At 44.2% G+C, this 23,448-nt stretch overlaps 1 long non-coding RNA gene and 1 pseudogene across 3 annotated transcripts in view; one reads left to right on the top strand and one right to left on the bottom strand.

Annotated features, from left to right (window-relative positions):
* Positions 1–305: 305 nt before the first annotated feature.
* The window catches only part of LOC128773660 (uncharacterized), a 157,575-nt gene continuing 134,432 nt past the window's right edge, over positions 306–23,448 (bottom strand). For all 3 annotated transcript variants that reach the window (XR_008418032.1, XR_008418031.1, XR_008418030.1), the window contains one exon: positions 306–897. This is a non-coding gene — a long non-coding RNA (uncharacterized LOC128773660). The remainder of the gene's footprint in view (positions 898–23,448) is intronic.
* Positions 13,311–13,394, top strand: LOC128773710 (U4 spliceosomal RNA; annotated as a pseudogene).

The following is a 23,448-nucleotide window of genomic DNA, read 5'->3' as shown; positions in this document are numbered from 1 at the left end:
CCCTGGTTTTAAAAGTTATAAAATAACAGGGTGCCTGGCTGGCTCAGTTGGAAGAGCATGTGACTCCTGACCTCAGGGTTGTGATTTCAAGCCCCACGTTGGGTATAGATATTACTTTAATAAATATGTAAAAACTTGTTTAAAATTTTTAAAAATGAAAGTTGGAGAACAAGATGATTCATCAATGTGCTGTTTCTGTTTCCTTAACTTGTAATAGCAGAAAGTAATGAGTAGCAAAAATTGTAAGTTTTTTACGAAGCAAGAAGTATGATCAAAATAATAATATTCTTTCAGTGTGTGCATGTGTTCTCAAACTCTGGTGTTCAGGTTTTGGGAAAAAATAAATAAAATTCCACATTTAAAAAGCAGAAATAATTTATTAAACATTGTAATCAAACTTTTCCTATCTATTCAGTGACAGAGAAAGATATATACTACTAAAGAAAACAAACGAATCAGTTCATCATATAACTTTGCATTTTTATTCGTAGGTAACAGAAAATATTAAATATTTAATAAGATGAAGTAAGATAAGCAATAGATTTAATCAATCCATGATTTGATTTGATTTGATTTGATAATATGCATTTAAGTCTTTTATTGACCCAGAGCAATTGAAAATAAATCACACATGTTTTATCCATATATTTGTTAAATGTATCTTGAATAACTTGGTAATCTCAAAAAAGATGAAAAGAATCAGCATCACTAATTGGTTCCACTAGTTAAATGTGCGTTTTTTGTAGCTAATGAGGCACCCCAGAATGAGTGTGAGAATGGTTGAAAGGAATTGCTTATGTTAAACCTTCGAAAATAGCCATTTTAGCATTCAGGATTTCTTTCATGCTCTCTTTGCTTCTTTCTTCTGGAATTTTCCTCCAAGAGGGATTCATTAGTCTGGGGACAGAAGAAGCAAGATCGATGATTAAAGTAATGTTGCCTTCACTCCAACTTCCTCACTGTGCAATATATTAGGATTCAAAACATCACCAAATGGGCCGAAAATACCCTTGTCTAACACTGTGTTTTACCTTTAAAAGAAATGTGTTTAAGATACAAAACCAGAAGGCAGGTTTATGGTTCTTTGATTAATCATTAAAGGAGCTCCCTGGAACGGATGTTTCAAAGAATCCCTTTATTTGGTGCCTCTGAGGTTACATCACAGGGAGATTTGAAAGAGCAAGGAGTCACTGTTTGCCTGTGGAAAGCATGGAAGGTGATTGTGGGAGAGGAGAAACAGCTTGAAGCTGCTGGGAGAATGGTTCAATCACCTGCTTTTTAGCAGGGAAGCCAGGAAAAATACATATGGAAGTTAAGGATCTGGAACTGGATTCCTTTCCCATTCCATTGGAGCTCTTGGAAAGCGCTCCTAAAACCCCAGTTTGAACATGCTTTAAGATATTGCTCTGAAAATGCATCCAGGCTCTGTTAAAAGTGGTTCCAGAACAAAAAGCAGTCAGCCGGTCATCCTCTCAAAGCCTCCATTCCTGTTTCCCCCACTTGGCTGTGCCCAGAGGTCTCTTTCTGCTCTCAATACACCTGGGGTTCCCATCCTGCCCAATTCAAGAAGTTTGTAGGGATACAAACTCCTGGTCATCAACTGCAACAGCCCGGTGATGACCCCATGTCTTTCAAGACTCAGTTAAGACCCCCATCATCTATCCTTCCTTCCTTCGTATACGGAAGTGTATCCTTCCTGTATTCCATATATACTTTTACTATAATATTTGTAACACTGTATTGATTTTGTTTACATATCTGTTCCCCTTATTCCTTTATCCTTATTCCCTAAACTTAGTTCCTAAAATATTGTAGAAACAAAATAAATACCCGTCGAATGAATGAACCTGAGGCTCATTTGCTGGTTCTCCATTAATGACAGTCTCTTATTCCAGCCCTGTCCAACCTGAGTATGACTCAGGCCTGACATAATGTAACCAAAATGTGGCCATAGTATATAACCTGGCTGCGAAGCTCATTCAACCTGTCAGGATGTTGTTTGCTAGCTAAGCTACTGATAACTCTTCTCAGCCCTAACTGCACATTAGAATCACCTGGAGAGCTTTTTTTAAGAAATGCTGATGCTTATAAATAAACATTTAAAAAAATATTTTTTAAGGGGCGCCTGAATGGCTCAGTTGCTTAAGCATCTGACTTCAGCTCAGGTCATGATCTCGTGGTTCATGAGTTTGAGCCCCACGTTGGGCTCTGTGCTGACAGCTCAGAGCCTGGAGCCTGCTTCATGGATTCTGTGTCTCCCTCTCTCTCCCCCTCCCCTGCTCTCTCTCTCTCTCTCTCTCTCTCTCTCTCAAAAATAAATAAATATTTTTTTAAATTTTAAATGCTGATGCCTAGGTCTCAACCAAGACCGCTAAATCAGAAGCTCTTGACAGTGGGGCCTGGGCATAGGCATTTTTAATGCTTCCCGGATTATTTTCATAGGCAACCAAGTTTGAGAACTGCTATCTTAGCAGACAGGAGTGCTGGGTTGACACTACCTTCAGATGTGAAGAATTCTCAGTTTAACCCCAAATTCATTTCCTAATCTTCCCTCCAGGTGTGGGCTCCCAAGCCTTTTCCTCCAAGCCACGTGCCCATTCATCTGGAAGTCAGCCCAGCATTCAAGCCCACCCAAGATACCATATGTCTAAATATTTAAAAGTTATAAATCAAGCTAGAAACTAATAAATATAGAATGTCCTATCCTCCTTTCTTGACAAATAAGACATTTGTAGCATCAAAATTGAAAAATGTGCTCAAAGCTCTGGTTTTTAATGACTAAAAGTTGGCAAAACATCACAGACAACTGATGGTACATGTCTGGCTGCATATCTTGATGAACTGATCACGTTCAGGTGGATAATACAGTAAAGACACCTCAATTATTTATCATAAATTTAATCCGTAAAAATCTATATTTCTTGTCCTTCATTTCAACAAATAGTTAATTATGTAGCTATAATCAAAATTGTTCACGGTGATGCCAAATTTGGCTATTCCAATTTAGGGAAACATCCTGCTAAGGTAGTAACCATCGAAATCACCAGTGAAATTCTTAAGGCAATACTTGGCTTGGAAACAAACCATGGATTTTACATACCAAGCTGAAAATTGTAATGAGGTCACATATAGTAAATTAGTGTTGTCATATATGGTAAATTAGCTGGAAACACAAAATATTTTAATTATATAACTTACTATCACTTATATAGTGACTTTTAGTTTCCCTTAAAACAATATCTGGATCTATGCACTACTTCACAAATTCATCTTCTTGAACATTTTTCTGGAATGGTTTATTATAAAGAAAACTGAGAAAATAGCAATATTTTGATATATTTGTTCAAATTTGCCTCTAAACAAGATGATACATTAGTATAGAGTGGCCAGAAAACAGTCTATAGAAACCAGGTTTCAGATTATACATATGCAAATCTTCATAGTCATGCAAACATTTTTGTTCCATTATTCAAATTTCCTTGTATTTTACTGGAATTATACTTTTGTTGGATATTTATCACACAGTTTTTTTTCTATTTAACCATAAAAATTTTCTCTCAAATTTTAAATACGTTTTTAGAATCCCTTTCAAAGTGAAATAACCACTTAAAAGAGTTCAGGGATTTGGTCATTTTGTTTCCGTTTTTGTAAACCTTTGCTAACATCATTTATAGTAAGCAACAAAGATCAAGATTTGCTCCTTATTTGAGGATCTCTGGTTTTTTTCTTAGCTGTACTAATATTTCATAACTTGCCAAAATTAAATCTAATTGCCTTAACAGCATTTCATTGCAATTCCCATGCTATAGCTGAGGGTTTGTAAAATCAGATTTGGTATGTTTTTCATCAAGACGTCCCACCTTCAGGCAGTAATAATACAATATGTTTAAAACAATGCATATAATCTTTGGGTTGTTCCAAAGATTATAGCATATAGCTACATGCTATATAGCATATAGCTTCACCATGACTGAAGCTATATGTGTCCTTGTTAAAATTAAAACTACTGTTTACAAAATGCACCTGTATTTTCAGCTAAATTTCTGAATTGTACACCTTTTTATTTTTTTTTAATGTTTATTTTATATTTGAAAGAGAGAGAGACAGAGACAGAGACAGAGTGAGAGCAGGGGTGGGGCAGAGAGAGGGAGACACAGAATCCAAAGCAGGCTCCAGGCTCTGAGCTGTCAACACAGAGCCCGACTCAGGGCTTGAACTCATGAACCGTGAGATCATAACCTGAGCTGAAGTTGGACGCTTAACAGACTGAGCCACCCAGGCACCCCTACACCTTTTTCTTCAACATCATGTTAGCATTATGATCATAGGCTTACCCTCAACAGTCTTTTAAATCAGTGGCAGAGAGAGAGAGAGAGAAAGAGAATACCAAGCAGGCTTCCAGTGCAGAGTCCGAGTTGGAGCTCAAAACTACAAACCGTGAGATAATGACCTAAGCCAAAACCAAGAATTGGACACTTAACTGACTGAGCCACCCAGGCACCCTGAAAAACTATATAAAATTTTAAATAATGGTAACATTTTAATTTGATTTTCCAAAAAAGTAATTTGATCCTATTTAGCATATTTATAAAAATAAAGCATCCTTTAGATTTAAATTAAAGGAAAGCATTGCAATTCTAGCATTCAAAGTCTGCTTGCGGGGCGCCTGGGTGGCTCAGTCGGTTGAGCGTCCGACTTCGGCTCAGGTCACGATCTCACGGTTTGTGAGTTCGAGCCCCGCGTCGGGCTCTGGGCTGACAGCTCAGAGCCTGGAGCCTGCTTCGGATTCTGTGTCTCCCTCTCTCTCTGCACCTCCCCTGCTCGTGCTCTGTCTCTCTCTGTCTCTCAAAAAATAAATAAATGTTAAAAAAAAAAAAAAAGTCTGCTTGCTAATGTAAAGAATGGGCCACCTGAAAACCCTACCTATTTCCAGCCTGACGCTCTCTACCCTTTGGAGAATATTCACTCTTCAGTATTAGCCAAGATACTGTCATTGCACCAAGGATTTCCTTAGGCATTTCTGCCTGATGGCACTAGCCCAAGCAACACACACAGACCGACACCGGACAAGATAACAATGTGGAAGCTCTTCAAGCCAACTTAAATATATATATATATATATATATATATATATATATATATATATATTTATATTTATATTTATATTTATATATGTATATATGTGTGTGTGTGTATATATATATGTATATATATATATATATACATATATATATATATGTTTAGAAGCGGTATAGCAGAGGGGTTAATTGCTGGAAATCTGTAGCGATATAACCTGGGTTGACATTTCAGCTCTGACACTTACAAGCTGTGTGACCTGAAGTCAGGTTACTTATCCTTTCTGAAATTTCATATTCCCTTCTGTAGTATGGGAATAATAATACCTACATCACAGCATTCTCATAGGTCATATATGCAATGACATATGCAAAGTACCTGCCACACAGTAAACGCTCCATAGCTATTCTTTTCATTATTTGTTTAGCATTTGGTTACATGTTTAGGAAGAACCTTATTTTACATTAACAAAAAGATAACTCCTTTCTTTAGCCTTAAGATATGATGTATATCAATAACAGGTAATTCCAAACCAAAGAATTTATTGGGGGAGCATATTAAAGCATTTTAAATTTGCACAATAAAGTCAATCATGTATACCTAGCAAATGTGTTGGGCCAACTTGTCTCAGAATTAGAGCAACTGTAAAAGTCAGCATCGGAGCACCTGGGTGGCTCAGTTGATTGAGTGTCTGACTCTTGGTTTCGGTTCAGGTCATGGTCCCAGTGTCTTGGGATCAAGCCCCGCCTTGGGCTTGTCGCTGAGCATCGAGCCTGCCTAAGATTCTCTCTCTCTCTCCCTCTGTCCCTCTCTCCTATGCACACACACTCTCTCGCTCTCTAAAATAATAGTAATAATAAAGTCAGCATCAAGCAGCTGTTCATGCTAGACTCAGGGTTAAAAGTACCATGCAAATAGGGGCTCCTGGGTGGCTCAATTGGTTGGGCATCCGACCTGGCTTCGGCTCAGCTCATGATCTTACGGTTCATGAGTTCAAGCCCCACGTTGGGCTCTGTGCTGGCAGCTCAGAGCCTGGAGCCTGCTTCAGATTCTGGGACTCCCTCTCTCTCTCTGCCTCTCCCTTGCTCACACTCTGTCTCTCAAAAGATAAACATTAAAAAAAAATTTTTTTTAAGTACCATGCAAATAAAATATTACATTTGCCTGCATAGGAGCCTAAGTGTGATACTGTGATTTATAATAAGAACTATATATTTGCTCTTTGTGCCAGGAACTGGCACAGAGATCTTAAAACTCTTGGAATTTCCTAAGTGATAAGGGCAATAAAAGTGTGTTGATATTAATATAACAAACCCCTTTCAGTCACACCAGACTTGATATTAATGAGGTGACTTTTAAAAAGCACCTAAAGGGGGCACTTGGACGGCTCAGTCGGTTGAGCATCTGACCTGACTTCGGCTCAGGTCATGATCTCATGGTTCCTGGGTTCAAGCCCCATATTGGGCTCTGTGCTGACAGCTCAGAGCCTGGAGCCTGCTTCTGGTTCTGTGTCTCCCTCTCTCTCTGCCCCTCCCCCGCTCACGCTCTATCTCTCTCTCAAAAATAAATACACATTAAAAAAAAATAAAATAAAATAAAAAATAAATAAAAAGCACCGAAAAGAACCAACCATGTGATTGGACCTTTCAGTCCCACCTCCTAACTTCTGGGGAGGAGGACAGGGGCTAGAGATTGAGTTCAATCACCAATGGCTAATCGTTTCATCAACCTCACCTGTGTAATGAGGCCCCCCCCCCCCCCATAAAAACTCAAAAGGACAGGATTCAGAGGGCTTCCGGGTTGGTGACCATGTGGTGGTTCTGGCATTCTTGCAGAGGGTGTGGAAGCTCTGGGCCCCCTCCCACATACCTCACCCTGTGCATCTCTTCCAACTGGCTGTTCCCAAGTTATATCCTTCTATAATAAGCCAGAGCTCTAGGAAGTAAAATGCTTCTCTGGGCTCCATGAGCCACTCCAGGGAATTCATCAAACCCAAGGAGAGGTCATTGGAATCTATATCTATAGCCAGTAGGTCAGAAGCAGAGATGACAACCTGTCACAACCTGCAACTGGTGTCAAGTGGGAGAGGGGAATAGTCCGTAGGACTGAGCCCTTAACTTGTGGGATCTCCCACTGTCTCCAGGTAGATAGGGTCAGAATTGAGTTGAATGGTAGAATACCCAACTGGCCTTGGAGAATTGGTGGTGTGGGTGAAAAAATCCACACATTGGAGTTGGGAACAGAATTATACTGGGGAAAGTGGCACCATATTTCTGATGTGGTCCACCAATGTCTGGATGCCCACTATGGACTGGCACTCAAGCTAGCCCAGATGCCGGACCCTTACCCCGCCCTTGCACCTGGTTTGTCTTATGGTCCCTACCATCTGCAGCCACTGTCCACAACCCTGTGGTTGGCATGGATTACGTCAGCATCCTCCAACAGTCCATGTCCTTCTGGGACCCATCACTAAACCACTGTTTCTAGTGCCTCCCATCTGGGTGTGGTGTGGTTGGTTGTTGGTTTTTCCAGACCCACTCTGAAACCACTGAGAACATATCCTTACGGCTCTGCCATATCAAAATACCTCAAACTTGCCTCCGTGAAAAGGGAGCCTTGTTCCCTCAGCAAGCCATGTGTCCCAGAGCTGAGATCTGCCTCCACAAGGCACCAAATAGATTAGTCTCATCTATTCAGTGAAACAAAAACCAGTCAAACCAGTTGTTAGGCATCATGTGGGTCAAGTACAAATAAACTAGAAAACAGATGGTGAGCAGAAGAAAGGGAATCTGCACATTTGCGTAAGCCATGGGTCTATGCCTATCGTCTGTGAGAGGCCCCAGGGCAGGTTAAAGGTTGTGGGCAGCCTGACCAGTTTCCCCCCTCAAGGTTGTCATGGTTTTCAGCTGAAGAAGTCCTTCAATGGGACACCTGGGTGGCTCAGTCGGTTACGCATCTGACTTCGGCTCAGATCATGATCTCCCGGTTCATGAGTTCAAGCCCTGTGTTGGGCTCTGTGCTGACAGCTCAGAGACTAGAGCTGCTTCAGATTCTGTGTCTCCCTTTTGCTCTCTGCCCCTCCCCCACCCACACTCTGTCTCTCTCTCTCTCTCTCAAAAATAAATAAATAAATAAATAAATAAATAAATAAACAAACATTTAAAGAAAAAAGAAGCCCTTCAAAATCATGAGAATGCTCATAGGGTAAGAAAAGATTCTCTCTGTGTGATCACGTAAGAAACAATGGTCAAGTTCTCCATTTTTGTCTGAGATTTAACTGTAAGGATATTTTTGTTTGATATTTTATGATGAAAGGATACTAGATTAAAAAAAACAACAACAAAAAGCATGTTTTCTGATATGCTAATATGTAAACCCTGAGCAGCCAGGAGCATTATCTCAGACAAACTTTCCCCCCACCTTTTAACTACTGAAAGGGAGTCCTAATTCCTATGGTCTTATCATCCATCAGTGGCCTTTGACCTTTGTCTCCTTTCTCCTTCTTTCTGCTTCTGCCACTTGGTACCAGACATCGCTCCTCCAAATGATAGATGTGGTTGATAAATTTTCATGTTGTTTCTTTGAAAAATAATTATGTTTCCCTTTAGTGTGTGTGTGTGTGTGTGTGTGTGTGTGTGAAGATTTGAGTACAACTTATCAATATTTCCTACTGAATGGCCAGTCCTGTGTACTGTTTTTTTTAATAGTTATCTTATTCCAAGAGTAAATACTATCCCTAATCATAAACTTACCTTATACTCAATTTATTCCTCCCATTTTTATATTACAGGATTTTGAACAAGTGACTAGTAATTTTCCTCCTTAAAAAAATTGAGTATTGGGGCGCCTGGGTGGCTCAGTCGGTTAAGCATCCAACTTCAGCTCAGGTCACGATCTCGCGGTCTGTGAGTTCAAGCCCTGTGTCGGGCTCTGGGCTGATGGCTCAGAGCCTGGAGCCTGCTTCCAATTCTGTGTCTCCCTCTCTTTCTGCCCCTCCCCCGTTCATGCTCTGTCTCTCTCTGTCTCAAAAATAAATAAACGTTAAAAAAAATTGAGTATTGTCTTCTAAATCTCTATATTCTAAACCTGCATCCAAATACCCGCAATGAACATTATATATATTCCCTCTCTCATTTTTGAGTTCTCTTTCATAAAGAAAATCTTGCCAGAAATACAAAGTAATATGACCACAATGTTTAAATCTACTGATTTTGAACTAGCATGAAATTCAAGCAGACTGTGCAGATTGGGCCTCAATCTTCTCATACTTACAGTGGTCAGATTCATTACAATTTAGAGATAGTCTCTAAGGTCCTTTCCCAATCAAACTTTCATTTCTTCTTAGTCACTCTCACCGGACAAAGGCAGCAGGAATCTGCCTACCAGTGGGAGAACTGGAGACCAGAGAGGTCACTGAACTAAGTGAGGGAAATAGAAACATTGTAGAAAGGAAGCTGTCTGGCCCAGGGTGATAACCAGCTAGAGAAAGGAGCTGACCTCTGTCTGTCCACTCTTCACAGCCAGAAATACCACCACGTGTGTACAAACCACACACACACACACACACACACACACACACACACACACTATATAGACAACACACACACACACACACCCTAAGTACCCGCACAGAGTCGGCTGTGACCCTTCCCCCTTAGTTTCCATTCTCGAGCCTGGATTTGGAACTTGCTGAATGAATAAGAAAACAGAAATGGGCTTTGTATGGGAGTCCCACAGGATCTCACCAGATGTCTTTTTTAGGCCCAGACCGGTTTTCCACTGTGTGTGGGGTGGGAGAGCTGGGTGGCACCTAGGGATGGAGGCCTCAAAGAGGAAGGGACTAAGGAGGACAGAAACCAAGGCGGGGGGAGTCAAGGTGGGGAGGACAGCACAGGGCGGAGAGCCAGCGATTACACCCAGGACCCCAGGGTCAGGAAGATCTGCTGGGTTTTGCTCTCGACTGGAGCGCCCTTTACCTAAACTCAGAGAGCCACCCTGAACCCAAAGGGAAGTCACTGCCTGGACCAGCCGAAGCTGACCGTGGCTGTGAAGGTGAGTAAGGGCTCTGTGTGCAGGGATAGAAGGAGCTAGTTGAGCCCCAGCCCGGCAGCCACAGCCACAGACATCCCACAAATGACCGTTTCAGTGAGAGCTTTTTAACACTTGGGCTCTCAAACCTTAAGAAATTCTCCACCCTGCAATTTCTAAAAGTAGATCTCATTCGGGCATTTTATAGAAGGTCAAGAAGTTCTGCCACCTACATCAGAGACATTCAGCTTTTCTTCTCTCCTCTTCCTTTTGAAATGATATCCAAACCCCAGTGGTTTCATCGCCTGGGAGAATGCTCTGCCACACGCAACATCTGTAAGCAGTTAATTTTCCAAATGGGAGACGGTCACCACAGATGCAGACCTTTTAAAAATAAACACCAGAAAAATATGACTCTGGCAAAAATGAAAGCCCAGAATCCATGTGAGTGGGTGGGAGGTAGCCGATGCCAGGACAGGATTCAGTTTGTGTAGATCAAAGCCACATCCTAGCCTGCCTGGCTGCACAAAAGCAGAAGAATTGGAAGGAGAGAACTGCAGGGCAGAGAGGGGACTTTTGGGGGGTATTCCGGCCCTTGTGCAGATCAGGAAATTAAAGCCTGAGGCAGGAGGCAAGTGCTTATCTGTGTCAGGACTGGAACCCAGGCCAGGAGCTTTCTCTCTATTATAAGCCTCATTTAAAAAGAATTTTTTTTTAGCATTTATTTATTATTGAGAGACAGAGGGAGACAGAGCATGAGCGGGGCATAGAGAGGAGGAGACACAGAATCCGAAGGAGGCTCCAGGCTCTGAGCTATCAGCACAGAGCCCAATGCAGGGCTCGAACTCACAACCCGTGAGATCATGACCTGAGCCAAAGTCAGACGGTTCACCGACTGAGCCACCCAGGCGCCCCTATAAGCCTCATTTTTATCTGAATATTTCAGCGTTTTCTTTTTTGGGAAAATAAAAGGTCTCTAACTTTGAACAACTGCCTTTAACCCCTACTTGGGGCCCATGTGAGATGTTGGAAAACTCTCGTTCTGGACTCCTAAGAGTGGGTGCTTTTGAATCTGGTGGTACCAAGATAAAAAAAAAAAAAAAAAAAAAAAAAAAAAAAAAAAAAAGCCAGGTTGTTGTGACCAGTAACTGGTCAGGAGGAATTTGGGGCAAGGCAGGCTGGAGATCCAACTGTATGCACATCCTACCCCTCATCTTCCCCAACAGGAAGATCATGCCCCTGACCAAAGTAAAAGGCGGCACAGAGTAGATTCCCAACACGGAGACTGGCACAGGCGAGGCATCAGGACATCGCAGTTGTTTACGACTGGAGTTGAATGTAGGAAGTTTGAGAGACAAATGGCGCATTGAAAGAGATGTATTTGCTCCAGCCCCAGTAACGGCCAGCACAGTGCTAACTTGTCACGCTTTATCAGTGGCTAAAGCCATAGTACTAGTTTATCCATCCATCTTGTCCCTACAGGATGGTTTTCGGCAGCGATGTTTCAAAAGACAAAAGTTGAGTTCAAAAGGAAAAGTGGAGGGAATAGGTAAAAGAAAAGGATAGAAGGAAAGAATCATGGGCAGTGGTGGCCCTGGGAGAAGAGTTCCCCACCAGGGGAAAAAATCAGAAGCCATTGAAGTGGGGACAGTGGAGGGGAGGCCAGACATGGTGGCCACCAGGAGGCGCTGCTGCCCCATCAAAGGCAGAGGGGTGGGTGAGAGCCGGCAGAGACTCTAGGGGAGGTTTTTCAGAACCTCAAGTGGGCTTCACTCCCTCTCCAACTCCGCTCTAACCCCCAGATCCTTCCTTAAGGAAGAGTCTCCCCTCTTGGTCCCCTGAGAGTTGTCTCAGAGGACTCCGGAGGGACCCCTGCCTGTGAGCATTTCCAGGTGAACAACAATAGCCTGGCCAGGTGGCCATGGGACTGATGGAAGAAGCACTTGGGAGTGAAGAGACCTCCCGGATTTGCACCCCAATTTTGTTCCCCATATTTGAGGCCAGGCTCCCATCCGGGGGGAGATCAGGAAGGCACCCCTGCCCACAGCTGCTGACGGGCTTAGCACAGGCGGAAGACCTGGCTGGCAGCTGAGATCCTCCTTGCATGCTCTGGACCTCTGTTCTCCCAGCATATCCAGGAAGGAAGTGCTCACCTGGGCTCTGCTTGTCAAACAGCAAGTTCAGAGAAGACTGAAAGAAGCCAGAGTGTCAGGCATTCACCTACAGTAAACCCTGGCGGAGAGGCTGAAGGGACACCCTGTGGCCAGCAGTGGCTGGATTCACTACGGAGCACAGAATCAAGCCTGGGCGTTGCATGGCCCTAGGGCCATTCGCAGCAACCCCTGTTCCCCTCTCTCTGTCTGAGGCCCAACACCTGTTGTCTAGAATCAGCACTTACTTGCCTCTGGGCAGACACCCTGACGAATTCTATAGCCCCCCTTGGCTTCTCCATTTTCAGTTCTGCTCCTTAAACACCAAAAACTTCCATCACTACAACCTTCCTCAAGTTACCTTTTCCAGGATTATGGCTTAGTAGATATTAGTTACAGCTCAGGCCCAACGATGTCTCTCAAGAAGATTTTAGGGAGACCTGTGTCTTCCAAGCCTAAATCGCATCCCAGAATGCTTTCTCCCCAAACTCGGACAATCTTTCAATTTATTGGTCTGCTCTTGCTATTCTAGGGACATGAGAAACACAGACTTAAGGAACCGAGTGCGTTGAGACCCTGAGCTGCTCGTCCCAGCCTTGGAGGACAACTCTAGTGAGGGCACTAAGCCATGCAAGTCAAGCTCAGGTATGATTCTTGAAGGCGACAGCAGAGGATCTGGCCCTACTGAGACGAGAAAAGACACCAGCAGAGTCCAGTCACCGGTGGGACCCTGGGCTGTCCATCCCCAGCAGGACCCTGCCCAGCAGGCTGCTGAGCCCTGGGGAGGCCCCAAGCACAAGGAAGAGGGGGCAGGGTCTAGAACACTAGACAAGAGTCTGATCATATTGTGGATTTGGGAGTCTGCTGCTGATGCCACTGGGGGATGGGGATGCCTAGGAAATTCTGGAAGCTGCGGGCTGCCCGGCTGACTCTGACACACCCAATCCTCATTTGGATTTGAGCAAAGGAGACTAAGAGCAGGAGGAAGGCACCCAGGAGCCTGCAAGTCGTGCCTAAGCCTCCAGATCCCACATCTGAAGAACACCACTTACTATCAGCTTTGAGCAGTGGTAGCACCGTCGCCTCTGAGGTTTAACCGAGGCACGATTATTACTGATTGAAACCATGAGACCAAATTCCAGTCCTCTCATCCCTCCAGTGGCAGGCTGAGGCTCCACATCCATTTCCTGCCTTGGTCAGAATTGGCTACAGAATGGGCCATGCCTGCCGGTGGCTCCTGCAGGGAGAGGCTGAGGAGGATAAAGGCAGAGAAAGAAAGGGATGCCAAGGGGAACAGAGCAAGGACTTGAGGAGCCCATCCAGGTCCTCCTAGAACCCGAGGCGAGGGAGGCCTAGGAGCTCACTGGCATAAGCCCACCTTGTGGCCGTGATGCTCTGGGGATACCCCAGCTACTCAGCCACTCCCCACAGGAAGACGGGCTGTCCTTGTACAGCCATTCCCCTGGCCCCTGAAGAGGGTTGGCTCCGAAGCTCACAGAAAATCAAAGACACGCAAGGTACAATTAGAGGGATCCTAGCAAATGTTGGGTTCAACCAAGGCCCTCCTATTATGTAATCCAGGCTCAGAGAGGTTAAGCAACCTCACAGAGCTAGATCTAGACCGCAACTCTTGACCCCTGACTCCTAGTCAAGTACTCCTTTTCTGACGCCAGAATCTCCCAGAAGGTCTCTCAAAGAGGTCAAGAAACAAGTAGCTCTGATCAAAGTATTAAAAACTCAGCTTCAAAATGATGACAGGTGAGCAGTCAATGCGGCCGTTTGCAAATAAACACACCATCTTACCATTGCATTCAGTGTGGTCCTGACAGCCATGCCCTATGGAAAGCCATTACTCCCACTTTTCTGTTTCCTCCTCAGTCGTCTCCTCTGGGAAATAAAGCCACATCCCTGCTTCAGAGGGATGCCATGAGGCTGGCGCAATGTCTTACCGAATCTGTACAGCTTATAATCAAGAACAAAGAAGTAGACCCCCAAACAGCCAGTATAGACCCCACAAAGCCCAGCTTCCAAAGTGCACGTGCTCACTGAAAGTCCCCTCAGACTCATTCTGATCCTATTAACTCTTGCTTTTTTAAATTGTCCTAACAGGCGTACCTTCCAGGATTTTGTTTGTTTGGGTTTGGTTTTGTCATTATTACTTTTGGTTTTTTTTCTTAATCCATGAGCTATTGGAAACAGCCAACAAATTAGAAGGAAGGTGCTGAACTGCTAGCAATAAGCACGCTGAGGGTTGCAGAAGTGGTTATCTGTGAGACAGAAAGAAGGCACAGAAAACACACAATTAGGAGTCCCGAAAGCATAAGTCATTTTAGTGTGGGACTACATAGCCACAAATATTCCAGAAGATTGAAGGTATTACTGTCTGCCTGAATCATTAAAAAAAAAAAAAAGAGGAATTTCTTGCACCCATCTTCTGATTCTAAGAATAATGGCCCAGCCTCACCAGCTCGAGGGATTTTTACTCCTCTCAGTCCATACATCATTTCAACGTCAAGAACGAGACCCCATTTCTCAGGAGCAAGGCCCCCCCCCCCCACCGGTGTGAGCGTTTCCTCTTCAGACGCACTCCCACACACCCAACAGATGCACTCAGCATTTCCACTAATGACTGCGAATTAGCACAAGGATTCTTCGGAGATGGTACACAGAAACAGTACATGCAGGATATTGGAGGAGTGTCTAAAACACTTGAGAACAAACCGTTTCCAAGCTCCCAAGAGCAGTTTGGAAGCCTCTATTTATCTACAAATAACTGACATGCTCCAGATAATCTTCCTTCCCTGTTTATTAAAAGAGGCCCTAAGAGCCCCTCTAGGCCACTGTTGAATGATTGAATGAATGGATGGATGGGTGGCGAATAAATAAACCTGGTGACACAGCTGAAGTTATTTGAAAATAACAAATCCCCTTTCTTTAAATACAGCCCAATGCAGACTCCCACTGGTTCACACATTTCTCCCAAAGAATCTGCATCCGTAAGACCTGAGTGCATTCATATTTTTATGTTTTGGATCGTTTTTGCTGCTTATATTCTGGAATAACATCCAACAAGCAGATGAAAAGTCAAGAATCCATCCATTTAGATTTCTAAGTATCCAGATGGCTGGCATCAGTAGATGTAAGCATTGTGTATCCATTCATTCAACAAATATTTATTAAGTGTCTGCTCCATGCCTGGCTTTCTGCTAGGCCCTGAAAACCTCAAACTGAGCAAGATTGATTATTCACCCAACTTCACAAAACCACATCATCTTGAAGCAGAGGGAAGAAAGCAACCATGCGTGTAAGCTGCTCCGTGCCCGGCACTGTTTTAGGCGCCTTCATATGATACCAACTTTTGTTTTAGGACAACCCTCGAAAGTAGGTATAACCATAAACAGGTGAAGAGAGATCAGGTAACTTGCTCAAGCCACACAGCGACCAAGAGTCAGAGGAAGAACTGTAGCCCATTGCTCCGCACAGCACAGAGTGCGGGCCTGTGATGGGAGGCAGAAAGCAGAGTAGACGGACTCTGCCTCCCTTTGCTGCACCCCCCACCCCCAGGAAAGCGGCAAGCTCTTCTAAGCCTTAGTTTCCTCGTCTGTCTAATGGGACCACATTGCCTCTCTCAGAACTCAGCTGTGGGAATCAAAGGAAATAATACATGTTGGGGTCTCCTGGCTTTGGAACCAACACACGTAGGTAGTCGGCGAATGTTTATCACGTCAGTGGGTCCAGCCTCCAAACCCTCTTGCACTCTCACCTCCCACCCCAGGAGGCCCTCTATGCCAGTGTCCACTGAGAGCAAGCACCCCCAAACACTTCTGGGAGCAGGCCGCTCATGACCTCCTGAAACAGTCTGTTCTGGACTTGGAAGGCCTCCCTCACCTGGCATTCCCATGTGCCTTTTCCTGGGAAAGACAGGAGAAGCCACAGGCCTCCCCCAACAGGTGACAGTTTGGCTTTGAGATGAGGTCCGTGTACAGGAAGCCTTAGAGAAGGCTCAACATGCATCCTATTCAGGAACAGGAATGGGAGGTGTTGGAGGTGAAGCAGGCTCTCTCTTCCCTCCTAGCCTCCACTCTGTCCATCCCAAGGAGATGCTGAGCTGACGCCCAGGGCAAACATCCTGGACGAGGATGGCCAGGCCTCCCCCTCGGTCCTGATGCTCCCAGAATCTCCTCTTGGTTTTCTGCATCTCCCTCCCCTACCTGCTCAGTCCTCTTTTGAGCTGTTTTCCCACATGACTCCTAAGCCAGCCAGGTTATCTCCCGGCCTTGTGAGAGACCAGCCTTGCTCTAATGTTTTGAATCTAAACCACCATGAAAAAAAAATAATAATTAAAAAGACAATTTTGTGACCATGTTAAATCAGAGTTAGAGAGACCAAAGTACCACATATCCCACCACTCCAATTATTCCTTCTGGAAGTGTTAGGTGTTAAAGTTCAAGCTCTGGAATCTGGCCTTTTGGGTTATATTCAGGCTCAACTGCTTGTAACTGGTAAACTTGGACAAGTTAGCTAACCTCTTTAAGACTTTTTCTCATCTGTAAAATAGTCCTCCCCCTCCCTTAAAGCACTGTAGTAAAGAACAGAGATCAGTAAAGTATGGCCCATAGGCCAAATCTGACTCACTGCCTGTTTTTGTGAAGGCCTACGAGCTAAGAATGGTTTTTACATTTTAAATGGTTGGGAAACAATCAAAAGAAGAATATTTTGTGATACGTGAAAATTACATGAGGTTCACATTTCGGGGTCCACAAATAAAGTTTTATTGGAACATAGCCACAAACATTTGTTTACATGTTGCCTATGGTTGCTTTTCTGCTATAACAGCAAAGTTGAATCGTTTCAAAGGAGAGGTGATAGCCCATAAGCCTAAAATATGTACTCTCTGGTTCTTACAGAAAACGTCTATCAATCCCTAGTAAAGAGAAAATGAAGGAACCCCTGGAAATGCCTGCAATAGTAAATACCTAAAAAAATGTCAGCTATCTTTTTCTCTTATTACCTTCGAGCTCCCACTTACCTTTGGTAATACATTCCCAAGTGATTCCAAAGGTTTTCTACATTATTTTTTAAATCGCTGCATAATATACATTCCCCTATGGAACATATATGATGGTATGGAGCATTGTCAACACAGAACACATTGTCCTGACCTCACACAGAGACAATGGGAGAGAGGTCCCACCCATCCTCCCAAATGTCATCCTCTGGACTTACTCTTATTGGAACACACAGTGAAAGGGCTTGGAATAGAAGCAAAATAACAACAAAGTCTCCGTATTTCCATATATCAGAGAACATTGAATGGAGAAAGTGCATTAGAAATTCTCTGATCCAATTGCCCCTGTTTTGTAAATAAGAATCTGAGCCCAAATGAAATTCAGGGACTTAGCCTAGCGCAATTTTCTTTGACCACCCCCACGCCAATCTCGGTGCCTTTCCTGCATATGCTGTTCTCTGCCCTTGTTCCTGATGTGTGTGCTTCCTTTCCCTTTGACTTTATTTATTCTTGGCTCAGACGACATGTCCTGACTGCCATATGATGCAACCTTGAAAAACAGTTCATGTGTAGGTCCTAGTTTATTGGATGTTAATAATCTTAAAAGCAAATCAAATCCATTTTTAAATCTTTTTATTTTTTTAATTGAAATATAATTGCTATATGACATTATATAGTTTCAGGTGTACAACATAATGATTTGAAATCTGTATGTATTGTGAAATGACCATTGCAATAAGTCAGGTTAACATCCATCACTCTATGTAGTTACAATTTTTTTTTTATTGTGAGAACTTTGAGGATTTACTCTGTCAGCAAATTTCAAACATGCGATACAGTATTATTAACAGTATTATAACTGCTGTTATAGCAGTTAACAGCATTAGTCACCATGCTGTACATTGCATCGCAGGATTTATTTACTTTATAACAGGAAGTCTGTACCTTTTGAACCTCATCACCCATTTTGTCCACCCCAGAATCCCCCTCAAATCCATTTTTAAAACAAAGGCGCGTCTACCCAGCCCAGGCTTGACATTCGTTCCCAAGCTAATATAACTCCTTAATGACCCTAATCAAGATTTGCCCATGTTTAGCCAACCTCATCACAGGGTCCTGGCATCAGCTGCCCATCCAGGTTCCAGAACAGGTGAGAAAAATGAGAAGGCGCTTCCCGGAGCGGCAGATTTGGCCCTCACAGGCTGCCATTCACACAGCAGGACAGAAAAGGCATTCAGTTTCCTCCTCCATGTCATGATACCAACCGAAATTACCTTTAAATGAGGAAGAAAGTCATTATTTAATCAATAGGATTGCGTCAATTGAGGAAAATTTGTCTCCAGTGTAAACAAGCGGAACGTCTTTGCGCTCTATGAAAACAAGGTTAAATTACTTGCAGATCCGGCGACGAGAGACATGTAGGAAGTGAACCTGAAGCCGGACACATTCAGGGTCTGGGAACCGAAAATAATAGGAATTGTTCTGATTTTTCCAATGGAATCGAGCAAGAGACAGCGCCCGCCTCTTTGCAGAACCAAGGATTCCTATGCTTTACCCTTTCTTATGAGAAGGACGAGAAGTGGAAAAATAATGACAAAGAGAGATGAGGACAAACAAAGGTTAAATGAACGGTGGGCAGCTGATCCCTCCGGAGCTGGCCAATGTCACCGACCTGCAGGGGACTGGTGTTGGGAAAAGAGTGGCATTAAAATGAAGCATGATCACACCCGACCAGTGCTTCCTGTTCACAGCCTTTCCTTTGCTCCATCAATATCATTCAGCAGATCATATTGGGAATAAATTATTATAATGGTGGCTAATGTGTATTGAGTGTCCATGCCAAGTACGCTGATCCCTCGATGTGCACTGTGTTATTCAATATTCGCAATAGCCTTAGAAAGTAGCTATCGTGATCATGCCCATTTCACAGATGAGCAAAGTCACTGAGTGAAAGTCACTGACATTCTTCCTTCAGAACACAGTGAACCCTAACCAAATAAATGTTGGCTCTGGGCTTTTCGAAGGCCAGACTCCATCACTTTTGTGATAAATTCTGGCTCGTGTTTATTCCCCATGTCTCCTCCCATCCTCCTACCCACCCCTCACTCAGCTCCAATTCTGAAGTGTCCCAATATGTGGTTCATAACTGACCTTCCCTCCATAACTATATCCCTTACACGTCCATCAGGAAAATACAGTCACCGCACGCCTAGGCCCTGGGTCACCCTAACAGGGATCTGACATGGCTGAGGCCAAGGGGCCCTCTTGGCCTCCTCTGGTGAGACTGTGGCATGCTGGCCTGGCTGTGTGACATGCATGGTAGCCTAGCCAAGAGAGCAAGAGGCTGGCCTGCTGAGAAGCGGTTCACATTAGGAACCATTTATTAAAAAAAAAAAAAAAAAAAAAAGTGAAATGAAACATATTTGACCTGGGAAGAAATAGAAGACCTCTCAAGTTGCCAAAGTGACGAATTAGACAGGGAGGCAGAGCAAATGTGAACTCCTGGGGAGTCCGTCAGAGGAGCCCAGATGGAATAGACCAGGCCGACGTGGTGGGAGGAACGGAGGCAGGATGATTTATCCAGGTTGGATTGGGAGACCCGTCAGAGCACTCCACAGAGCTAGACACAGTCCACCCTTTGTACCCTATTTCTCTAACTCGTCAATTTTATAGCCACATTACCTTCCGAGTGGGCAGGAAAGCAGATATTGGTGCCATCACAGGCCTGGCTGTGGTTTGCACAGCATAATGACAGATGCCAAAAACAAAGGGGAGGGGAGAGGGCACTTGAGAGACCACAAAAGAGCCTTTATAATTATGCCTCTTCCTCCTTCGGGAGCCTGCCTCGCTCTCGCTCTCGCTCTCGCTCTCCCTCTCCCTCCCCGGCGGAGGTGCCAGGCTGGCTGCAGCGGTGCTGTCCTCCCGGATGCGGATGCGCGCTGGGCAGCTGCCTAGCACGCGTCTATTAATAACCGTGCATGGACTTGAAGGCAGCTATTCCGTCCCGCCTCTCTCCTCCAGGCTAAAGAGCGGCAATCCCTTTAACCTTTCTTCATGGGCCCGATTTTCCATCCCTTTAATCATCCCTGTCACTTTCTGCTGGATGGTCTCCACTCTCACCACATCCCTCCCCGGGGTGGAGACTCCGAGCCAGCTGGGATAATGGGCCTCCCGCCTCAAGAGCTGTTCCTTTCCCACCGCACTGCAGCCCCCCAGGCTGAGTTACTGCCCTTCAGGACACAACTGGAGCGCGGCCCGCCCCGCGTGGATGTTCCCCTCGACCAGAAAGTCACTAACATCCAACCGTCGGCTCGGAGGGGATTCCCACTGTTCACTGCCCCACCCCGGCTGCCTATCCTGTGGACCCTGAGAACAGCCCCCCAGCCAGATTCCCTGTGGCCACTTGCACCCCCACCCCACCCCGCCAAAACAGTAAAAAAACAGCTTTAGAAACAACTTTTAAAATCAAATGTCATTTTTATCACTCCCCTCCTCTACTCAAGAGCCCTTAGTAGCTAGCTCACTGTTGCTTTCTGATTCAGTGAATGGAAACATTTGCCAGATTCTGGGTCCAGATTCCTCTCCCCACCCCCCCTCTGCCTATATCCAGATCCTCATTCAAAAAGATTTCCCTAGTTAATTTTCTCATTCTGGCTACACCTTTACCAGCCACCCCCATCCCCACAATGTCTTGTTAGATACTGTTTTGGGTGGGGTAAATTATATGTATATATATACAAATTTACATACATACATATTCACATGCATACATATTTACACACACACATATATGTATATAGAATATATGTAATTTTATTTATTATTATTATCTATAATACATATGGATTAGGCTTCTTTGACAGGAAACAAACTCTTACAGGTTTAAGGAACAGAAAGGGCTAGATTGGTAATTAAAGGCATAGTTCACAGAATTAAAGATGGGGTTGAACCACAGGCCTAGGAAAGGGCAGAACAGGGCAGCTCTGAGGTCTTTCTAGAAGACCGTCATCAGGTAATCAGCTCCAACTCTCTTCCATCCTTACTTAACTTTGCTTAACATTCAGAGTTTCAGGACCTAGAATCTACAAAAGATTGTGAGGGGGTGGGGAATCCTGTGATTGGCCACACACCCCCTCCCCCCACCCAAAACACACAGGGTGGGGGACAGTTGCCAGGTTTAGCAAGTAGAAATGTAAAATGCCCAGCTCAGGGCTCCTGGGTGGCTTGGCTGGTTAAGCTTCTGGACTTCAGCTCAGATCCTGATCTCATGGGTCTGTGAGTTCGAGCCCTGCGTCGGGCTCTGGGCTGACAGCTCAGAGCCCGGAGCCTGCTTCGGATTCTGTGGCTCCCTCTCTCTCTGCTCCTCCCCTGCTCGCACTCTCTCTCTCTCTCTCTCAAAAAAATGAAATAAACATTAAAAAAATTAAAATGCCCAGCTTGATTTGAATTCCAGATAAACAAGGCCTAATTGTTATAAATCTATGCCAAGCAGTACTTCCTGAATTTGTCTTCCCATTCTTGCCCTCCCCCAGTCCTACTCCACAGCCCCTAGGTGGGCGTTCCCTCAGACCAGGGCCTGCATCCCCTCTAACTGCCACAATACCTGGTGGTACCTCACACCTAACAAATTTCTTTCGTCCATCCTCAAGGTGACTGTGGCTGTTAGTTCTTTCTCTTTAATTTTAATAACCCAGCTTACCTCACCTCAAAACTATATATTAACTGACACAGATAAAAAGGCTAATGTGCCCTTGAAAATCATTATTATTTATTTCCTCTTTACCTCTCTTGAGGAAAACCCAACTTCCTTTGCCTTCTCTCTTTTGCCGAATACTTTGAAAATAGCCCTGGCAACATTGAGCATCTGTATAACTTTTTACAGCTTAACGTGCATTTACACATTCATCGTTTTATTCAGCGTCATAAATTAGCATAATTAGTGACTTAAGTGGTCAGTTGGCACGGGTAATACGGTCTCCCATTTCGTGGATGAGAAATTAAAACTTTGAAAGGGAGATTATAAAAACTAGTGTGGATACAAAGTTGTTTGTTCCAAAGCTTAGAACGATGTGTTCTTTCCTCTACATCGGGGGTTAGCAAACTTTGTCTGTAAAGGAGACACAGTAAATATGTCAAGCTTTGTACACCATATGATCTCTGTCACAACTACTCAAGTCTGCCACTGTAACATGAACGCAGCCATAGTTAGTACATAAATGAATGGATGTATGTTCCAATAAACTGTATTCACAGAAAAGGTCACCGGCCATATGTAGCCCACAAGCTGTATTTGCTAACTATCCTCTCCTCTGCACAGCACAGTAAGTAAGCACTCTTTAATCTTTATGAATCTATCAAAGTTTGCCTCCCGTTGGGATGCCATGATTTTGATCTGTTCAATATTAGATCATTCTACTACTTTTCTCTCTCCTTACCTCTTATGTGTCAGTATTGTTTGGACAATAACTGATTTGACTTCCCACAACCCCCTGATCTCTCTCCTCCACCGTGGCAAAGTTTTCTCTTGCACTATGAACATGCCCCGTTAAGCTCATCCTTCCTCCCCTGGATCCTTCTTTACCTGCGTGTGAGATCAGTTCTGACAGGCCTTGTGAGGAGGCACCTTTCTGAGACAGAGCTTCCCCCGAGGCCCCCAGGATCAACCAGGATAAATCTGCCACCCCGCTTCCCCTCACTCTGGGTTTCGTGGGCCTCATCCTTTGGGCCTTTTCCAAGTTTGTCCCCAGAAAACTCACGTACTGGAAAGGTAAGTTCACTGTCAGGTTTGCCTACAGCCCTCTTCAGCTCTGGTCCATGGAAGACAGAGACTATTCAGTCCATCTTCTGCCAGCAGAGTGGGAAGACTGGCTTAAATGCTCCTTCCAGGGAGAGCAGGAACTCCCTACAGCACACCAGCTAGTTTGGTTTATACCCTTCACTGTTGATAGATCTGGGACAGTGAGGGGTGGAAACTGTGTGTAAACAGCATTCTCCTGGGCTTAGGTGACTGGGGTTGCAAATCCTCAGGTAAGGTGATTGACCACCTGGACCAGATTCTACATTGTAGGAACCAGTGGGAAGTGACTGGTACCTCACTAAGGTCGTCCAGGTCTTTAAGTGGGTTTCTAGATGCATGTGTGTGTACACACCGGGCATAAAGTCGAAAAAGATTCTAGAGATCATGTT

The sequence above is a fragment of the Panthera pardus genome, unplaced genomic scaffold, assembly GCF_024362965.1.
Source record: "Panthera pardus isolate Hobbes unplaced genomic scaffold, ASM2436296v1 HiC_scaffold_26, whole genome shotgun sequence".
Classification (NCBI taxonomy): domain Eukaryota; kingdom Metazoa; phylum Chordata; class Mammalia; order Carnivora; family Felidae; genus Panthera; species Panthera pardus.
This window is presented reverse-complemented; position numbering and strand designations above follow the sequence as displayed.